Source organism: Dendrobates tinctorius, unplaced genomic scaffold, assembly GCF_039654945.1.
Source record: "Dendrobates tinctorius isolate UK_male_01 unplaced genomic scaffold, ASM3965494v1 ptg000163l, whole genome shotgun sequence".
Classification (NCBI taxonomy): domain Eukaryota; kingdom Metazoa; phylum Chordata; class Amphibia; order Anura; family Dendrobatidae; genus Dendrobates; species Dendrobates tinctorius.
In genome coordinates this window covers 7,746,211-7,753,642 of record NW_027361830.1, presented here as the reverse complement: position 1 = coordinate 7,753,642, position 7,432 = coordinate 7,746,211, and the positions used below count along the sequence as shown (strand labels likewise).

The 7,432-nt window shown below is 42.5% G+C and overlaps 1 long non-coding RNA gene across 1 annotated transcript; it reads left to right on the top strand.

The window, feature by feature from the left end:
• Positions 1–5,517: 5,517 nt before the first annotated feature.
• Positions 5,518–6,008, top strand: LOC141052866 (uncharacterized). The gene is made up of 3 exons (XR_012220909.1): positions 5,518–5,644; positions 5,749–5,817; positions 5,902–6,008. It is a non-coding gene; the product is annotated as an uncharacterized lncRNA (long non-coding RNA).
• Positions 6,009–7,432: the final 1,424 nt, after the last annotated feature.

Sequence of the window (7,432 nt, the reverse complement as noted above, 5' to 3'; positions counted from 1 at the left end):
AAAAACGCATACATGAGCATGCCAATGCGCACATATGCGCACCCATAGACTTATAATGGGTGTCTTGCTGTAAAAAAACGCATTGCGCGTGCATGCATTTTTTTTAGGCAAGTCGGACGCCCAAAAAATGCAACAGGATGCATTGTGTGCACCCGAGCGCACACCACAAAAAAAACGCATGCGCGTAAAAGACGCATGTGTATGTGCACATAAGCGCATCCCATGCAAAATATAGGGAAAAAAGCGCATGCGTTTTTTAGCGCTAAAATACAGCGCAAAAAAACGCAAGTGTGAAACCAGCCTCAGAAATAAAAAAATATGCAGGAGTGGTAATTTAGGTATAAGTGGGGGTCACAGTAAGAGCACATTTCAATGTGCCGGCTAGAGGTATTGAACAATTGATGATCAGCTACATGCAAGCTGATCAGTATTTGTTTAATGGCCAGTTTAGAAAAGCCAATGAACGTTCTATGCATACAAGAACAATTTATTCTATGAGAATAGCGCAATCATATGTTGTCAGCAGCACTTATCCTGGTTACACACGATGATGTGCTGCTGAGAACAATGATTTAAAAGCAAGCTTTGATTGCAGGACTGTTTAGATGGGAAGATATTTGAGACCAAGCATTGTGACATTCTCTGATTTCTGGATTATCTATCAACTTGTCTAAATGTCAAGGGTTAAGTAGAGACTCGGCAGATAGTACCATGTTATAATCATGATGGGCACGAGGAACTCCAGTCCGATGGCTGACCGTTGCTATAGTGACGTGCATTTCTTTAATTTGACAAGGTGTTTTATATGCTATACTAATGCTGCAGTATTTAAAAAAATGATTTAATCCCTCAATTAATCTACTACTCATGTCTCCCTGTGATTGACATCATATACAATGCTGATTGTGGTAGCACCATTATGCGATCTGTGAATCATGCCCGAAGAGGTGGGATTAAAAGATCTGAGGCAGAAAGACACCAGTCCTGCCTCACTAGCATATGGGACACTCCAGAATAAGAGCTCATTCTTCAAACACTTCAGCAGCAATAGAGCTCATACAAGACATTAAGGATATCTGCACCCCATACTGCTATAGTATTGGTTGGGGAAAGTTCAAATTTACCCAATTTAATTGATTTGATGCCCTTTTGGATACAGTGGAAAATAATTCACCTCATTTGTGTTTTGATTTGGGCAAGTTTTTGCGGAAAATGAGTAAATGGATTCTCCCAAAATATTCAATGGACATGCAACATGAGATAATGGAAAAGCAGGCGATTTTTTAATAAATGAAGTATCCATTGCAGTATGCTTATATGTGACATTTTTTTCTTATTACTTTGTCTATATCAGATTTAATGGCCTCTATATTTCTCCATTAGCCTCTAATCAAACACACCAAAAGCAGCTGTCAGGCAGGGCAAACACTGTGACACCCTGCAGCAGCAATGAACCCTCAAGAGACAGCTGCATCTAGATGGTTAACCGAGGGGTAGGGCTCAATGATTGTGGAGCCTACTGAAACAGACTAAAGGCCCTGTCACACTAAGCGAGATCGCTAGCGATATCGCTTAAGCGACACCGATTTGATGACGCAACAGGGACATCGTCAGCGATGGCGCTGTGTGTGACATGTAGCGGCGATGTGGCCCCCGCTCCGATGTCGCTGATCGTGCTCGAACGTCCTGGGCCGTTTTTTGATCGTTGGCGTCCCGCTGGTGAGCCATTTGCTGAATTTGACACCCTTTATAAACGACGAGCGACCTCGTTGGCAACTCATATCTCAGCTGCGCAGGCGGGACTAGGTTTTCTTTTGTAACGCCCCTCAGCTCCGATTGGTGGCCTCTACAACACCTCAGCATAAAAGAAAACGTAAATTTCGCTCCCATCCATTGTTCCTGAGCGCTTTGTGGATTACTCCAACGTTCTGGTGCTAGTCCTTTGTGCATTGTACGAGGATACTATATCTTGTGTGGGTTTTCTGGGATCCTGTCACAGTCGCTACTTTGCTTCTTCTTGGAATTTATACCTTCTGGATTTTTGGATTTCCCTTGCAAGGTACATATTGTTTGTGATGTTTTGTAATGACCTTATTATTTTTTTTTTTTGCTGTATCTTAACACATCTTTTTTGTTTTGTTTTTTTTTTGGCTGCTTGCCTTCAATATATATACAGGCGTGTTGCCAAGAATTTTTTTTGCCACGCCCACCCCTGCAATTTTTAGATCTTTGTTGTGTTTTAACGTTTAGAGGTAATCTATTTGTTTATTTGATCCTCCATTAACGTCGGATTACCCAGCAATCTTTTGCCTGCCGCGCCCACCCCCCGCCATTTTGGGCTCTTTGCTGCGTTACCTTTTGTAAGCTCGCTGTTATTTCAATGTTAACAAATGCAATGTTAACAAAAAACAAGTACTCTTATAAAAATTTCTTTAAGTTTTTTTACTAACATTATTTATTAACTTCTCTCTTCTTTACCGGCCAGGTTGCACATAATGAACGTGAACACTGCGGAGCGTGTGGTTGTGGTAGCTGCATTACTGATGTAGGGAGATCGACAAGAAGAGGCACGGATGGAAGAAAGGCTTTCCAAGCGAAAGCGTTGCATGTGGACCAGAGAATGGCTGGAGCAGAGGTCCAAATTCACCCACATGCATCTAGTGAGGGAGTTGCAGGAGAAGAATCCTCAGGATTTCCGTAATTATCTGCGGATGTCGGAGGAATCATTCAAATTGTTACTGGAATGTGTGAGGCCACTCATTGAACGGCAGGATACAAAGATGCGTGCAGCTGTTTCGGCAGACGAACGTTTGGCAGTCACGCTGCGATTCCTGGCAACCGGACGTTCAATGCAAGACTTGCAATTTTCTGCTGCTGTTTCTCGATCACTCCTCAGCAAATTAATTCCAGAGACAAGCAACGCCATCGTCCGCAGTCTGCGGAGCTACATGCCTTTTCCAAACTCTGAGGCGGAATGGCAAAAAATTGCATCTGATTTTGAACGTATTTGGCAGTTCCCGAACTGTGGTGGGGCTTTGGATGGCAAACATGTGCGGATCACGCAATCACCTAACAGCGGAACCTATTACTATAACTACAAGGGCTACTTCAGTGTGATCCTCATGGCCCTTGTTAATGCCAATTATGAGTTTATAAACGTTGATGTTGGCATGAGCGGGAGGGTTTCGGACGGAGGCGTTTTGGAGCACACTATTTTTAGGGAACGCTTGAATAACTGTGAACTGCACTTACCAACCAACATGGACACAACTGCCAACCTTAACTTTGTTTTTGTGGGCAATGAAGCCTTCCCCCTTCATGCGAATCTTTTGAAACCTGACCCACAAAAAATTTTGACAGAGGAAAGGTGTATTTTTAATTACAGACTGTCAAGGGCACGACGTGTTGCTGAGAATGCCTTCGATATCATGGCCAACCACTTCAGGGTTTTCCACACACCAATCAACATGAAGCTGGAATCTATAGACTCTGTGGTGTTGGCCTGTTGCATGCTTCACAATTTTCTTCGGCAGCGCGATGCTGTAGCTTACAGTCCCCCTGGCTTTGTGGACTCGGACAGCAATGGTGACGTGGTGCTCGGAGAATGGTGTGAAAATGAACCCGCTATTGCAGGACTTCAACCAGTCAATCAAGGCAAGAGCAAGGACGATGCGAAGGCCTGCCGAGACAAGTACTGCTAATACTTTAACGGGCCTGGTGCAGTGACTTGGCAGCATCAGATATAGTCGGCATTTAAACTATTTTTTTTTTTATTATTTATTATACTTTCTGGTAATAAAAACATTTTAAATTTACAAATGCTTTCTTGTTATTTCACTAATATGTGCAATAAGGGAGAAGGACAATAAGGGAGTGATGGGGGGAAGGAGAAGTAATAGGGAGAGGGCTAATGATGGCTGTGATGGGTAGAGGGGAGTAATGGGGAGAAGGCAAATGATGGGTGTGATGGGGAAGGAGACGTAATGGGGAGAGGGCTAATGATGGGTGTGATGGGGAAAGAGGAGTAATGGGGAGAAGGCAAAATGATGGGTGTGATGGGGAAGGAGAGTAATGGGGAGATGGGTGTGATGGGGAGAGGGCAGTAATGGGGAGAAGGCAAATGATGGGTGTGATTGGTAGAGGGGAGTAATGGGGAGAAGGCAAAATGATGGGTGTGATGGGGAAGGAGAAGTAATGGGGAGAAGGCAAAATGATGGGGAAGAAGTAATGGGGAGAAGGCTAATGATGGGTGTGATGGGGAGAGGGGAGAAATGGGGAGAAGGCAAATGATGGGTGTGATGGGTAGAGGGGAGTAATGGGAGAGGGGAGTAATGGGGAGAAGGGTAATGATTGGTGTGATTGGGAGAGAGGATTAATACGTATGATGGACAGATAGTATATAAACAAATTTGAAAACAGAATCTGTAGCAATAGAAAACTTGTAATGCCTAGACATATTAGCAAACTCTGTTGCGTCCCCATAGAGGCCGCGGTATAAATATGACGCATCAGCGTTCCCTAAATAGCACGTGCGCCGTGACGTCATGACGCTCAGGTGGGCGGTGTTAATGCGGCCCGGAGGACACATGAGTGACAAAGATGGCGTTCAGTACTGTGGGGGGAGCCAGAGGTGCGATTCTTAGTACAGCAATTGGATGCACGGGACTACGAGTGCGGAAGACACACCCGTCCCATGCTCCACAAGAATTGGGTACTAAGAAAAATCAGGAGAGGCCTAATGCGGAACTTTGGCATCGAGCGGACCACCACGCAGATCCGCAAAAAGCTGGCCGATCTGCGATACTGCTCGAGTCACCGCATCGCCAGCATCCGCACAGAAAACCAAAGGGGACAGGGTGAGTGTTTTTGACCGGATCTGATGATGTTTTGTTTTGTTTTGTATGATGTCTATGGACGTGTACTCTACCGCGCCATAACAGACGGAGCACGTTGTGCCCTTGAACAGTGTCAGCATGTAAACACGCAGCATGATGGCATTTGCTTTCAGCATTGGTATAAAACATAAAAATGCTGGGGCATTTTAATGTATTATACCGAAAGTGAAACTTTAATAAAGTGTCAAGGCCATCTTTTTTTTTTTTTTTTTTTGTAAATAAACATGCACTTCTAATGATTTTAAAAAAAAATTTAAGTAATTATTAAAAACCTTTTTTAAATTTAAACTAAAATTAAATTTTAAATGTTAGGCAAGTAGTAAAAGAAGAATAAAGAAAAAAAAATTTGTTATTGCAGTCGTTAAAAGCACACCTGTAAAAGAGTACCCCATAAAATTATTAATTGGGAAGAGCAAGTATACTCGTTAGGATTGTATAATAGTAGATGAGCTTTGCGGTATTAGAATACTGGTGAGGATTTAACTACTCGCCTCACAATATTCGGCACAGCGTTGTTTTCAAAATGAAAAAAAGCATTTAACATACAGATATCAATAGAATGTTTTTCCTATCTCTAGGACCACCATCACCATCAACCCCACCGTCTCGGTCAGCACCACCATCAGCCCCACCATCTCCAGGGGATCCCTCTGCTCCACCAGCAACTCCTTCGCCTGCTGCCAGCCCGCCCCCACAGGCGATACTCTCACCTGCATCACTCCGTGATATGGGTGCAGGCTCTCCATCCGGTAATTAAAGCACGTATTATTCGATGAAAAAAAGGGGGACTGGAACCTTTTGGTTTGGAAAGGATGGTGGGCAGTCGTGTAATATTTTCTTTTTTGTCCCCTAGCCGGTGGTGCCAATGGATCCGGGTGGGCTATTAGCCCCTCACCAGAGGGAACTGAACCGCCACAATACCGTAAGCATTAAAACAACAACCATGTACCTTTATTTTGTAGTTTCAAAATAATTGACTGGTTTACTTTTACCATTTCATCAACAGAAATCCCCACTGCACAGGCCCTGCTGGCTTCTCACCGGCGGATGAGGGCAGCGATGGCAGTGACTCTGGCAGCAATGGATGTATGTACGGAGTGATGCTGGAGAGGTTCTTGGCGGGCCTACAACAGGGTGCAGGCCCAATTAGTTGTTTTTCTTCTGTTGACAGCTATTTTTTATTTATGTTAAAAAATTTTGAAAAATGTTTACAAAAAAAAAAATATATTATATATTTATGTAAAAAATATATATATTTTAAGTTTATATACGCAGCTGTGTCGTATTATTTCAAAATGATGGGTAAGTTGGGCACACGTCCGGGTGCGTGTGTAATGTGTTTTATTAGCGCACACATAAACTTGCATTAGCGTTCTACGGGCGTCTTTCAGTTTTTAGCGCTAGTGTGACCGCGGCCTATAAAAGAAATGGTGTCCATTTTTAATTTTTTTACCACTGCTGGTACTCTCATGACTGTTAGTACTCCCATTATATCTAGGCATCTTGAACTTCTGTACAGCCAACATGGCGGCCATGACCATCCCTTAACCCTTCCCATAACCCCGTGTGTGCTGAGTAGATTAACCCCTTCCTGACATGAGACGTACTATCCCGTCCACGGTACCCGGGCCTGTATGACCGTGGACGGGATAGTACGTCTACCGCAATCAGCGGCGCCCACGTGGGACTATGTAATAAAGTAAAAAAAAAATAAAAAAAAATGTAAAAATAAATTAAAAAAAATCGCCAAATAAATTAGAAAAAAAAAAAAAGATATTCCCTCAATAAATCCATTTTTTGGAAATAATAATAAAAAAAAAACAATAAAAGTACACATATTAGGTATCGCCACGTCCGTAATGACCCGCCCTATAAAACTGTCCCATTAGTTAACCCTTTTAGCGAACCCCTTAAAAAATAAAAATAAAAAACGAAGCAAAAAATAATGATTTATTATCATACCGCCAAACAAAAAGTGTAATAATGCGCGATCAAAAAGACGCATATAAATATCCATGGTACCGCTGAAAACGTCATCTTGTCCCGCAAAAAACGAGCCTCCACACAGCATCATCAGCGAAAAAATAAAAAAGTTATAGTTCGCAGAATAAAGCGATGCAAAAATAATTATTTTTTATATAAAATAGTTTTCATTGCATAAAACCGACAAAAACATAAAAAAACGACCTAAATGAGGTATCGCTGTAACCGTACTGACCCGAAGAATAAAACCGCTTTATCAATTTTACCGCACGCGGAACGGTGTAAACGCACCCCCCCAAAAGAAATTCATGAAACGCTGGTTTTTGCTCATTCTGCGTCCCAAAAATAGGAATAAAAAGCGATCAAAAAATGTCACGTGCCCGAAAATGGTACCAATAAAAACGTCAACTCGTCCCGCAAAAAATAAGACCCCACATGACTCGGTGGGTCAAAATACGGAAAAATTATAGCTCTCAAAATGTGGTGATGCAAAAACTATTTTACAATAAAAAGCGTCTTTTAGCTTGTGACAGCCGCCAAACATAAAAACCGCC